We start from the raw sequence: 14,268 nt of genomic DNA, 5'->3' as shown, positions 1-14,268 counted from the left end.
GCCAGCCTGTATTAATTGCGTCAATTTGCCTATTTTCACTTAATGCAATATTAACTTGAACTAATTATCATGGCATAAATTAAGTTATATGATCTCACATTAATTTTTACTGAAGTCCATTTTGGATAAATTAAGTTACACGATCAGACATGTGTATGTGTGTGTTTGTGTACATATATATGCACACATGTATATACATATGACATATATAGAAATTTCACTGTTCACTTAACGGTTTCTACAGTACAACTTACAAATGCAAATACTATGTATCATTCAAATTCTGATTTTATGCTACTAATAAGCAAACCAGTAAATTAATAAACAGGTCTTTAAAAGATGCTCTTGAAAAAAAAAACGATGCTCTGGAGTTAAAAAAATATATATATATTTATATATGATGTTAACTAATATATATATTTCCAGTTAAACACAGGACTTACGTGGCTCGTTGACTATTATTTCTCTTACAACACACTGTGGCATTCTGGTGAACTACTTTGGCATCAGAACATTCCTAAGTACAGTCAGTTGGGCTCCTATTAATATAGCACGGTATTTTTAGCTTAGGCTTTAGCTGTTTTAAACCACACTGCTTAAAGTGTCCCCTTGCAGAAAAAAAAAATTACTGTATTCAAGCATAATCCCATCTGTATAAACCTACCCAAATCCTTCAGCCTAGGAGATGAGCACTCAACTGATGTAGGGATAAACAGACATATATTTAATTTTGGCGAGACTCCACAATAAACGAATTTTGTAAGAATTACTTTCTGACCTCCTCCAGAGGGTCTGAGAAGCACAGGCACAGGCACAAACGTGCGATGAGCATTTAAAGAAAAGCAAAATTGCCAGTGATTAAGATGCACACTACGTACGTCAAGCTCTGAACAGTCACACGATAGAATCTACTGTGGCTACACAGTCTCAACAATGGCTCCCAAATGTGATTTGCTTGGCTGACATTTCTGTGTGTGTGTGTGCGCGTGTGCACGTGTGTGTACGCGTGTGTGTTTCTTGTCTCTTTCTCTGCAAAGCATTCTACTCAGACAGCCAGGGTGACAGGTCAAACAAGTTCTCCCACAAACAAACTCAACACTGTTCATCAATCACTCTTCGCACTTCGAGAATTTACTTCCTCCTGAAAACCACTTGTGAAATGAACCATTTTTCCTCTTCTTCAGATTAGGGAACTGGAACGGGGGGATCAACACACTCATGGTTATAGACTGACACTTTGAGACGAGTGAAATTAAAGGCAGCAGTTCTTGCTGATAGGTATTCCATTCTGGAAAGCATAGATAACGTGAGTAATCAAGAGCCATTATTCACCCATTGGTACTTCCTCGGTTTTCGCTTTCTAGCTTTGTGCAATAACACTGACAGCTGAATCCTATACACTTCACAAAGCCAGAGGCTAATCCCATTGGGCCATCTCAATGACCCTAAGCAAATCCAAGAAATGGGGAGCAAAAATGACTCTGCACAACGGATTTCACGCACATTACTCAAGGTGGAGCCACCAGGTCCTACCTTCAAATGTCATTTATTTTCACGTTACACTAGCTTTTCTCAAAGTGTATGTTAATGTTCCTTGACAAAGAATCCTGTTGGGGAAAATGGGCACACAAAATGAAACACTAGACACAACTTGAGCAGGTTTGGTTACCACCTAATTTCTCTTCCCACGTTTCATCCGTTGCTCCACTCTGAATTTTTGAGAGCATAAGTAAATGTTTCAGAATTCATTTAAATCTCCCCTTCAGCCTCTGACTTCTTTAGTAAACGTGGCTTTAGGCAATTATATCATGTTGCTTATGCAATCTCAACAAGTTTGGAAGAAAATAAGGTAGATTGGTGGGAAAGGTCATTAGAATTAGACATAATTATGCCAACAATGAATAACAGCGGACAACCCGATGATCCTATAATAAGAGTACAGGTGACCCTTGAACGATATGGATTTGAACTGCAGGGGTCCATTTATAGGCTGATTTTTTCAATAACTATGTGCTACATGATCCACTGTTGGTTGAGTCTGTGAACGCAGAACCATGGACACAGAGGGCCTACTGTAAAGTTATATGTGGATTTTTGAGTGCCGGGAAGGTCTGGACCCCTAATCCCAACATTGTTCAAGGGTCAACTGTACTAAAAAAAACCCAGCATAATTCACAGTACGTGGTGGGCTGGGGTAGTAACAAACAGTTCTATGAAGTTCAGTTCAGAAGGATTTGCTAGGTTCACAACACAAAATCATTTCTGTTCTTAAAGGTAGACATTTGGTCAACCTCAAAAGTATAAATAATCAAATATATAAAACTGAAATTTGGGTGAGAATTGAAAAATTACCTAATCTAGCTTTCTCATTTTACAGAAAAGAAAACTGAAATTCTGGGAGACCACTGAGTTGTTAGCATGAGTCGACTAATTTTGTTTCTTTGTTTGTTTGAAGAGAATAGAACCCAAACTGTTCATTTGTCACCTAACGCTGATGTCAAGCCACACCTAATATGCTAAATGTTAGCAGGTGATTCTGATAAATGGATAAACGAGTTTGGTTACTTTTTTTTTTTTTTTACCAGAGGTAAAGGTTAAAATCTGGAGCCAAGTATATTCATTATTTACTATAAATCAAAACTTCATTTTTGAGTGATATTTTCAATTAATCAACAATATAGGAAATTGTGGAGAACACTTTGAAGGGCTTCCGGGATCTTGTTTCAACAAATAACTTGTTGCCTCATGAACTGGGAAAGCTGCTGGCACATAAGCCTTGGGTGCTCAGCAGACATGTGGAGCCATATTGGAGCCTGAAGCCAAAGCAAAAATGGGTACCACTGTATACACACATCAGAAAAAAACACGACTATAAATAGAAACTCGCGCTGCCCAGTCTATTTGCATGCCATTGTCAACTGTCATAAACCTGCCCAATGATGATTTAATACCTTTGAGGGCCTGAGAACCATCATCTGATGGGAAGGGATACTTTACATCACAAGACCATCAAACAAACAACAGCTTATAGTTACTTAAATTTTGATATTTTGTTCATTGTGGATTATTGTATGAATTTTTATTTTTTAAATTGCATTAAAGTATCTGTTATCTCGATCACTGAGGTTTTGGTGTGGCCTTAATTTTTGCACTGATGCTTTCATGGTTGCCTTACCCACTTCATGGTCGTCCCAGCTCTAACACTCTGACCCTTTAGAGATTGCCTCTGTTGTGAGGGAATGCCTCACCAAGGTCACTCCCAGTAACTGATCCCTGGGGAAGGAGCCTGGCCATCCAGGCCCAAATGGGCCAACTCCAAAGGGTCATTCTAGCTCCAGAGCTCCAGCCAGAGCTGATCTGGGGACTGAGTTATAACTGGACTTCTTCCTCTGCTTTTCCACAGGTGTTGACCTCAAGGGTACGTGCGTTGTAAAAACCTGCTGTACGTTAAGCTCCGTCTGTGAGGATGCTTCCCAGGGAACACTATCTGTAACAAATATCCAGTTATATGAGCTAATATTTATTGAGCACATACCAGGTTCAATGCGTGTTTATATGTATTTTTTATCACCCTAGCAATAAACCAGTAAGGTTTATAAGCAACACAGATTTTTTTTTCATGGTATTAAAATCAATTATACACAATGTCATATCTTTTCAATGGATAAAGAGACAAGAAGAAACCCACATGAAACCAACATGCTGTGTTGTAACACAACATGAGGCAATGGTTTTCCTTTCTTCACTGGCCTGAATGTTATAAACGTACTTAACCCCAGGGTGAAGGCTCAGATATGTAGTCCAGAGCACATGCTTTAAAAAGCCAGAGAAGGATTTAATACAGTTTAAACTTTCAATTCAAATATTTCACGTTAAAAATAAAATTCACCAAGAGAGACACACTTCAGCTACTTAGAATTTTATTCTGTCGTGATACTGTGGATAAATGAGGGTTTTAATTTCATTTAGTAAATGTTAGTGATAGTGGTTCAAAATTTAAGTGTTTCATAATCTCAACATTTCTACTTATTCTGAATATAAGTAGAATATAATAGAATAGTAGAATATAATAGAAATCCATTAAAGACTATAATATTATTACCTCTGTATATTAAACACAAATTATTACCTCTGTATACTAAAGTGATAATACATTTGTAAAATATAATAAAATATTCTCACTTGAATCGGGAGATTTACTCTGTGTGGTCCAGGGTGGGGTCCCACAAATTCATGTGAGCTCTTCAGAGATGCAAATCACCTATTAGGAGCTGCTTTATTGAGTAGAGCTCTCTTTTTAAAATGCTTTTTGGTCTGGATCATTTGCTAAATCATATTTCTGAACTCACTTGGCACATCTTTTCTTTCTGCAGTTATGGTCCCCATATTTCTGAGCATATTGTATTTTATATTCAGCTCTCTTAGTGTTCTGGTTCATATGAAATGGTGCTATTTATTTATTACAAGATCTCACATTTGTTTTATCCATCACAAGTTAATGTTTGTATGAATTAGGCCCTAGAGATGTAATATCCTCTTTAAAAAGCTGCCCCAAAGACAGAGAGCTGAGAATCAAAAGCAGAGTAAGAACAAACGTACATAGCCTGAGTTTCCAAGTTCATATTTCTTATATGTGACTATGTGAAAAGCTTGGATCCACAATCTGCTTTTTTCTCTCTTTTGGTCAAAAATAGCTATTAAGAGTGCCAGGAGAATGTGCAAACCACAGAGATGACTGGATAGAGATGTCTGTCCAATGACCCTGGGCCAGAGCCAGGAGAAAAAATGACAGTGATCCTGTGAAGCTATTACTCTATTTTTACCTGCTCTTAATTTCACATTTCTCAATCTTTTTCAGAACAACAATATTTGAAGACTGCATCATTTTACTGGTTGATGTGTGAACTGTAAGTGCCCCCTAAATTTACTACTCTTCAACAAAATAATCTAAGAATGTGAAATTGCTGGAGTTGCTAGCAAGTAAATCTGATTTATTCAAAACATTAGAAAGTCCCAGGTAATATTCAATTTTGCAAACTAAGGTAGTTAGCAACTTGCAAACACCTGATTTTCTTGGGAGCCTAGCACCACGTCAAAATAAATCCACTTAAAGAAGCATTTGTCGAGCATTATTTTATGTGCCTGGCACAGTACTAAGCAGGAAGCATTCAAAGATTGCTCACTGTACCTGTTCTTGAAGCACTCAACGTTAACTGAGAGGCTTTCTACAAAATGCAGGCATTAAATTATTACCAGGGCAATCAATTTTATAAGAATGGTGGGCTAAATGCTCGTTTCACTGAAGCGTCTAGGACTATATAGACGAGCCACATTTCAGGATATGTCCATTTAGTTCATTATTGGAGGCCATCTGGAGTGTGTTCAATAGAAATAAATTTTGAGGAGATGTTCAAAGGAAGAAACTCATCTTTACTCTTAGAACCCTAAGATACTTCAGCTAGACCTTAAGGTAAAACCTTAAGGTCAACTGATGTCAACTGGCACAAAACAGTATTCAGTGGCAGGGCCACTTAAATCAAGACTCTAAATATGTAAATAACCACCCAATATTATAAGAGTTTATCATCAAAATCAGAAGACAATTCTGGATATTTTTAGATAGTTTGGTAACCGCATGGCAGTGGACAGCACTGTGGAAGAAACTGTATTGGAAACCGACCATCATTACCATAATACTTCACAACATCATAAAAAATGGTTTATTTAACACCTTCATCCAACAACTTGCATCTGCTTTGTTTCCAGACCATTTTGACCATCGTCCACACTTCCAAGTGACTCATTTCAGTGATTTTTCAGGAGTTGTAACAAGTAGCTGACTTAAATTAACATCAGAAGCCACTCTAAGAAGTCTCTAAGAAGCTAATGGATCTGTGACCTAGTCATCACTGATTATCCACACCTAAATACAGCTTACGATGTGTGCGCCCCTGCCCAAACAGCCTTTATATGCCAGAGGATGTTGAAATGATGTCCTGTTGGCACAGGCTCTGTTTACCACACTGCCTTGACTTCATGAGTTGGGGCACATTCTGTTTGGGTTTTGTAAGCCAAGGTCATCATTGCATAAATCAGCAGCCCACAAACTGCTGTTTCTTAGGTGACCTGATAGTGTCTGCTCACAGCAAAGGCTGAGTGAGAGTTACCCTGGGTTTCTGTGGGACGTGGCAAAGCAAACTTACTCAGAGTTCCTTGGCTGAATCCAGGAAAAAAAGTCGAGTCTAAGATGAGTCACGATTGAGCAAAAACCTTGTCTGAAACTCTCCTTAGAGGTTATGTGCTCTTCTAAAATTACACATGTGGATTGATGCATTAATGTGGCTGTATTGTGGCTGCCTGGAGATGACTTGGGAGCCACTGAGCTGGGTGACGGTGTTCCTTGTCAATGATTATTTCATCTTAGGCATCATGCTTTACCAGCACCTTTCACAGGCAGGAATATGGTTGCCCTTCCTCACCTATGAAAGAAGAGACATTTTGTGTATCGCCTCCTTCATCCCTATTAGGGGACATTTAAACTCAAGGGCATTTTGTTCACTTGATAATATCCTAAAGTTTACTGTATTTGTAAATCATTTGGACTGAATATTATCACTTTGCAGAGACTAAAGAGACAGACAATGAAGAAACAAAGAAAATCTCAAGATGGGTTTTGCTTCCAATCATTTTTGTTTTTCTTTCAGCAACTTTAACAACTACTATATATGATGTTTGGGGTGAGACTGTAGGAAGACAATGAAGATAAATAAGATGCTTGTTCTGTTTTCAAGGAGATGCTATAGGAGAGATGTCATATATAAAACAAAACTGATAGGAAGTTACTGACAAAATGAATAGGTGGTCAAATGTAGAGAGTTTGCCTACGGCAGGTGGGACCAGGGAGGGCTTTTCAGAATAGTTTTTTTTTTTTTGGTTTGTTCCTCAAAAGAGCATAGCTATTGAATATTCGGGGACAAGAGGATGGGCTTTTTATGTTGCATAAGCCATGGCACAGAGGTGGGGGATGGGTAAAGGGGGAACTAAATGATCACTTGGCTCCAGGAAGGTTGATATGTTATAAAATGGATCTGAGCAGTTATTTAGAGGTGACAGAACATGAATAAAGATATTTCCATAGTTAACCTAAGGATTTGGGCTAATGTGATGGCATTAGAAATGAAAAGCAATACGTAATTGTGAAGAAGAATGCAAGAGGAGGTACAACAGAAGATCTGGTGACAGAGTAACTGGAACCATGAGGGTGAGGCATTACCAAGAGCAGTTCTGAGATTCCGAACCTGGGTGTATGGTAGGAGAATGGCACTAAGGGCAGAAAAAAAATATCAGGAAAAGAAAGTGATGTAGCCTGAAGAGAGAGGGAAATGAATTCACTTTTATATTTTTATATTATATTTAAATGTGATAACTTTTAGGTGGTAATGGATCATCCAGGTAAAGATGCCCATCGTGTATTTGTATTTGTGGGACATGACAACAGGATAGGTGTCAGAATCTGAGAGTTTTACAAAGTACAGTTTGAAACTGTGGAGCTAGAAAATACTGCTCTGATCTCCAATTAGGCTGTATCTGTGTAGTACCACAATTCAGTATTTTTCCTCCTTTATCTTTGACTCAAAAGAGGTGAAAGAGATTTCCACTTCTGAGATGAAGTAAGTGTATACTTTTTTTCCTATTTTTCCTGCTCAGTACTACTAGAAAAACCCTGGATATTATATGTAAGACAAAAAGACTTTGAAAGGTAGAAAGAAAAAAAAAAAACCCAATTGGCTATAGACCTTGGGACCCAAAGAACAACCAAAAGGTGAATTCTCTGGTTTTTGTGTGCCTTATATATACCCCATGCTTACAACTGGAGAAGCCACCAATCTAGAAACACTGGTGAGTACAGGCATACAAAGCCCCAATAAAAGGTCACTCTTTCTGGACAAAGGACCAGGAAAGGAAAAGCCTAGCAAGAAAGAACACTTTTAGATAATAATCACTCTACTCCAGCCCAAAACCACAAAAAATATTGTGGCCTTAGCCCCAACCCCACAGGCAAAGACTGAATAGGAAGTCTAGACTTCTACACTCCCCTGGTAGTAATGAAGTGGAATGACCCCCACTTCCCTTGCTAAAGCAGAGTCCAAAAAGCCACCTAAAACTGAAGATATAAGTAAGATCCAGATTCTTGTAACATCATACCCCAAATATTCAAGTTTAAATCGAGAACATCACTCAGCACAGCAAAAACCAGGAAGATTTCAAACTGAACAGAAAAGAAAAATCAATAGTTGACAACACTGGAATGGTAGAGATGCTAAAATTATCTGACAAGCATTGTAAAGCAGTTATCACACACACACAAAATGCTTCATGGACAGTTACAAAGAGGCCTGAGAAAACTGGAAAAAAGTTGATAGTCTCAGCAGAGAGATAGAAGATATAACAAAGAGCCAAGCAAAAATTTTAGAATTAAAAAACCAATAACGTAAATGTAACAACTCAATGGATAGACTCAACAGCAGAATGGAGGTGGCAGAAGAAAGAATGAGTGAACTTGAAGATAGAACCATAGAAATTACCCAATCTGAAAGACAGAGATAAAATAGACTAAATGTTAAAATGAACAGAGTTTCAGGAACCTATGGGACTATAACAGAAGATTTAACATCCATGTCATTGATATTCCAGAAGGAGAAGAGGTGATGCTGAGACACTTCACCAAGGAAGACACACAGATGGCAGATGAGCACACTGTAACATTTAATGGCATATGTCTCTGTTTTGTTAAATTTGTTCATTGGTTTTGTTTTTTAGATTCCACATATAAGTGAAAACAAACAGTATTTGTCTTTCTCTGTCTGACTTAGTGAAATAAGTGTAACAGCCTCCACATCCATCCGTGTTGTCACAAATGGCCAGATTTGATTCTCTTTTATGGCTGAGTAGTGGTCCACATACTACATCTTCTTATCTATTTAACTGCTGACAGACACCTAGCTTGCTCCCGTATCTTGGCTGTTGAAAATAATGCTGCTATGAGTATCAGGGTACATATAAGTAATGGAGGTAAAAGTTATAAATAAATGGAAAAATAATTTAAAATGTGAAGCCTTGTGATAGGTAGCAATATGAGTTTTATTATGTATAATTATCCCCATTATTACATTTTCATGATAATTTTATATAAGGAATTTAAGAACTTTTATGAAAAAAATTAAAAACATTTAACATTATATGTCATTAGGGCATTAGGGGTTTGCAAATTAAAACAATGATGAAATGCCATTCTACACTCATTAAAATGGCTACAGAAGCAAAAACAAAAACAAAAACAAAACACCTGAAAATTCAAATGCTCGTGAGGATGTGGAACAAGTGGAATTCTCAGTCATTGCTAGTAGGAATATAAAATGGTACAGCTACTCTGGGAAACAGTTGGCAATTTCTTATAGAACTAAAAATGTAACTACCACACAACTCAACAATTGCATTCCTGATCATTTATCTTAGAGAAATGAAATCTTATTTTACATAAGTATATGTATATATATAAAACCTTTATAGCAGCTTTTTTCAGAACAGCCAAACACTGGAAACAACGCAGATGTCCTTCAACAGATGAATGTTTAAACAAGTTTGTACATCTGTAACATGGACTGCTACTCAAGCAATAAAAAGGAATAAATTATGTATACATACAACAATCAATGAATCTCCAAAGAATTGTGCTGGATGAAAAAAATACCCCAAAGTTATGTACCATGTTTCTATAGCATTTACATAACTTTGTTGAAATAAGAAAATTACAGAAATGAAGAACAGATTAGTGGTTGTCACAAGCTAAGGAGGGCATGGGAGCAGGAGGGAAACGGGCAATGGCTATAAAAGGGTAATGTGAGGGATCCTTGAGTTTACGGGAAAGTTCTTCCTGTGTCTTCACTGTATCAATAGTCATATTCTCATTGTGATGCTGTACTATTGTTTTGCAAACTGTTACCCTTGTGGGAAGCTGGGGAAAGTACCTCTATTATTTCTTACAATTGTATATGAATCTATAATTATCACCCAATAAAAATTTAATTAAGAGCAGACAAACAAAAAACAATCAGAAAATATGAAGGTTAAGATCTTCTTAGAAACATTAACTTGTCCAACATTGATTATATATAATCCTTGGACTGCTGATCAGTGTTCTAAATGTACCTTTATTATAAGGCCCCCCCAAAAGTTAGGAAATCAATCCTGCTATGAAACCCTATGTTTGACTTTCTTGAGTGATGGAGATTTAAATCTGTACTCCTGAAATGTCATTAGCATGTGATCCCTGTAATTTAATAAAACAAAACTGTTCCAAAAATGAAGGTGAAAAGAATAATATTGAACAAGCACTAATGAAGGAGAATTATTGTCATAGACATAAATACAACTGGGAGGATGAAGCAATATGACTTTTTGTATGTAAATACTTTTTTCAAGGAAACTAGAAAATTCATATTTATATGAAAATGAGTAATAAATGTTTACATAATCTTTAAATCTTAACATACTGATAGAGTATGAGACAAAAGTTTGCAGTTATGCTTTCCTTTCTTATTTTTCTTTTTTCAATTTTATGTTCTAGTTTAAAACCTCCCAGGTAAAAATCGAACACACAAAATTTGTCCTATAGAGTATCACTCAAATATTAAATAAAAACTGTTTAATGATTTAAAATAAATACTAAATGATTTTTAGTGTATTCTTTTTTTGTTTGTTTGTTTGTTTGTTTTGCGATACACGGGCCTCTCACTGTTGTGGCCTCTCCCGCTGCGGAGCACAGGCTCCGGACGCACAGGCTCAGCGGCCATGGCTCACGGGCCCAGCCGCTCCGCGGCATGTGGGATCTTCCCGGATCGGGGCACGAACCCGTGTCCCCTGCATCGGCAGGCGGACTCTCAACCACTGCACCACCAGGGAAGCCCTAGTTTATTCTTTTAAACATACAAGAATTTAATTGTTTTTCTTGGATTTTTGTACCATAGCTGATTGGAAGGGTTTTCTTTAGATATTCATAAAATATGTAACACTTCTGGCTTCTTCACTTTAATAAAAGTGATTTTTCTACCCCCAGATAATTATATGAATGGTCTTTTATGGTGGGATAGGATTGAAATAGCCTCTAACCTGCTCTCTGTGCCCCAGGCTCACTGAAAATCAGGTAAATCCTCAAAACCCAAAGACCCTGCAGGATCTGGCTACCACGGGTGTCAAATGGCCCAAACTCAACATTCTTCCCATCACTTGTTCTGCTACTGATACAGTGGTCTCCTTTGTGTTCTTCAAGGACATTCAGCACTTTTCCACCTCAGGACCTTTGCATATACTTTCCTTCTATCTGGAATGTATTTCTCTTAATTATCCGCATGATTTGTTCCTTCATTTCATTTAGGCCCCTGCTCAAATGCTCTCTTTTCTGAGTGTTCTATCTGAAATAGCACCCTGTTCCCATTTCTCCCTACCCCTTTAACCTGCTGTTTTATCAAGAACACTGACATATCATTATATAATTGTTTGTTTTGTTCCCACCACCAGAATGTAAGCCCTAGGAGAACAAAAACTTTTTCTTACTGCTGCTTCTCCAGTGTCAACAACAGCGTACAGCACACAGTAGGTGCTCAATAAATATTTGTTAAATAAATGAATCACGTAAGTACACCTACATTCTATGATCTGGCTGATCTCTCAAAAATACTTCTTTATGGATTTCAGATACCTTAAAAAAAAGGGTTCCTAATTTCCTCTACTGAGCATAGAATACTTTTTGAATGCCCTGATATGAGATCTGAGGTCCCTGACATGTAGTCCAAGCCACTTTCTTTTCAGTTTCTTCTTTGATTTCCACCTTAAATAAATCCTCCAATTTAACCTGCTAATTATTTCCTGACTTTGTCATGTCTGTCACTAGTTTGCAGGGTGACCAACCATCCTAGTTTGCCTAGGACTGCAGAGTTTCCTAGAACACAGGACTTCTAGTCCTAAAATGGGAAGGTTCCAAGCAAGCTGGGATGAATTGGTCACTTTAGTACATAGACATCTTACTCTTTCCCTTGGCTGGAAAGCCTCTATTCTCCTCTTAATTTATCAAGGCCCCCTGACTCCAGTAAGACCAACTCAAGCTTTACATCTTCAGCAAAGCCTTTGCAGTCTCTGCCACACTCCACAATGTCTTATCCTTACATTTGGTAGCAATTCTTGTTTACTATTTTAGCAAATATTATTAAAGTTTTAAATGTATCTGTCATTCACATATATATGTATATACATATATATATATATATACACACACACACACATATACATAGGTATGTGTGTATTTTCTCTCTCTCCAATCAAATTTGTCCCTAGAAAGCAGGAACTATACCTCATTTTTGTATATGTCTAACCATCTAGCACAGTGCTTGACATGCAGTAAATAGTCAACAAATGTTATTGTTGCTGGATATATTCTGTCTCTTGAAAGCTGACTGTCTCATATGGATACATCATCATCTGGCAGGCTGCTTGGAGAAAGTGTGAGGTGAAGTTTAAAAACCCAGGATGCATGGCTTTGGCGGAACAGGGGATTATTTTAGTTTAAAATAAAAGAAATAGAGAAAGTACAGATTTGGACTGAGATGTCCCCTTTGAAAAAAATGTCTGATGTTTCTTCTCTTGTTCCATGCCGAATATGGCAAATCCATGAAATGTCCTATGGATAAAGTTTAAATTGGCGTCTACACAATGCCAGAATATGTGGTAAAAAGGGGGGAAATATAATGAAACATCTTGATGACTTACAACACACCATGTTCTAATATCTGGCAGTATCCTAAAGACCAACTGAAGTTTTCACTTTTCATCTCACGATTTTGGTGCTGTGTAGACAACAGTCCAAGAACTGCAGCAGTCGGAAAATTGCCACAGTGAGGCTGAATTTTACTGGCTTAGCAATGAGGGGAAACTCACATACTGCTTGCCAGAAAAATAACTGGCTTTAGTTGGTGCTATTAGTCTCACGCTTTTTAGGAGCACTTAATTTAAAACAAAACTGTGGGCTTAACTCCCACCCTAATGTCTTGAGACTGCTGTAATAAGCAAATATTCAAAGTGTTCTTTATCCAAGCCAGTGGGTAAGCTTCTGGTTCAAGCTACATCTAGAACAAAAAGATTTTCATTTGGTGAGTGGTGATCCCTGCTTTAGCACAAGCAAACACATCAAGATGCATTCAGGCTTACAGCACAGAAATTTGTGAGCGGTAAGGTTTAACCTGACAAAATAATCACTATGGAAAAGCAACTTACAAATCACACTAGCCACCAAAATAGAAGCTTGGTTTTCTAACCGGCTCGTCATGGAAGCCCTGAAACAATATGAGGGATTGTTAATAGCGGTTTAGAATTACTATCTCACGTCGGCCCCTTAAACCTGAATTCTGACCCAGTGCTACAGAGCATGCGACACTTCAGCATTTGAAGGACGTCGGGATTAATCCCTTCCATATTCAGAGTATCTTAAAGACCGTATTATATTTGTGAGTATAAACCTTTGCCTTTTCAGTAATGACGTTCTGGCTTTAATCTTTGTTTCAACTCCATCAGAAACATGGTTTACTTGGATAAGAGTATATTGGAAAAACATAGGACAGAAAATGCCTTCTAAAATGAGTGAAATAATGCAAAGTTTTTTTATTTTCCTCCACCAATGCTATCGTCATTTTCTTCAGCTAGGTGATCCTGTCCTCTGTGATATTATTTAGAGGCAAGTCAAGTTTTGCCTTGCTTCTTTTTTATTGTAATCAGAACATCTAACATGGCATCTACCCATTTAACGCAGTTTAAGTGTACAATCTAGTACTGTTAACTATAGGTCCTTAGAATCTATGCCTCTCTCACAACTGAAACTTTATACCCCTTGAACAGCATCTCCCCATTTCCCCTCCCCCCGGCACCTGGCAACTCCCCTTCTATTCTTTGCTTCTATGAGTATGGCTAGTATAGAGACCTCATATATGTGGAATCTTACAGTATTTGTCCTTCTGTCACCGGCTTATTTCACTTAGAATAATGTCCTCCAGGTTCATCTTAACAAGACCATAGATATCCATCTCTGCTGAGAATATCATGGGACAGAATTTTACTAAATCAACAATCCTTTTAAACACACTCTGTGTGGTTACGAGAGAGGAAAGTGGGGGAGAAGGGATAAACTGGGAGCTTGGGATCAACATACACACGCTACTGTAT

At 37.6% G+C, this 14,268-nt stretch overlaps 1 long non-coding RNA gene across 1 annotated transcript in view; it reads right to left on the bottom strand.

Annotated features, from left to right (window-relative positions):
- The window catches only part of LOC141277406 (uncharacterized), an 82,414-nt gene extending 69,029 nt beyond the window's left edge, over window positions 1-13,385 (bottom strand). The window contains exon 1 of the long non-coding RNA XR_012328770.1: window positions 13,327-13,385. This is a non-coding gene — a long non-coding RNA (uncharacterized lncRNA). The remainder of the gene's footprint in view (window positions 1-13,326) is intronic.
- Between the last annotated feature and the right edge of the window lie 883 nt (window positions 13,386-14,268).

The sequence above is a fragment of the Tursiops truncatus genome, chromosome 20 (genome assembly GCF_011762595.2).
Source record: "Tursiops truncatus isolate mTurTru1 chromosome 20, mTurTru1.mat.Y, whole genome shotgun sequence".
In the NCBI taxonomy this organism is placed as follows: Eukaryota; Metazoa; Chordata; class Mammalia; order Artiodactyla; family Delphinidae; genus Tursiops; species Tursiops truncatus.
Note: the sequence above shows the minus strand (reverse complement) of the source record. Positions and strands in the feature narration are given on the sequence as shown.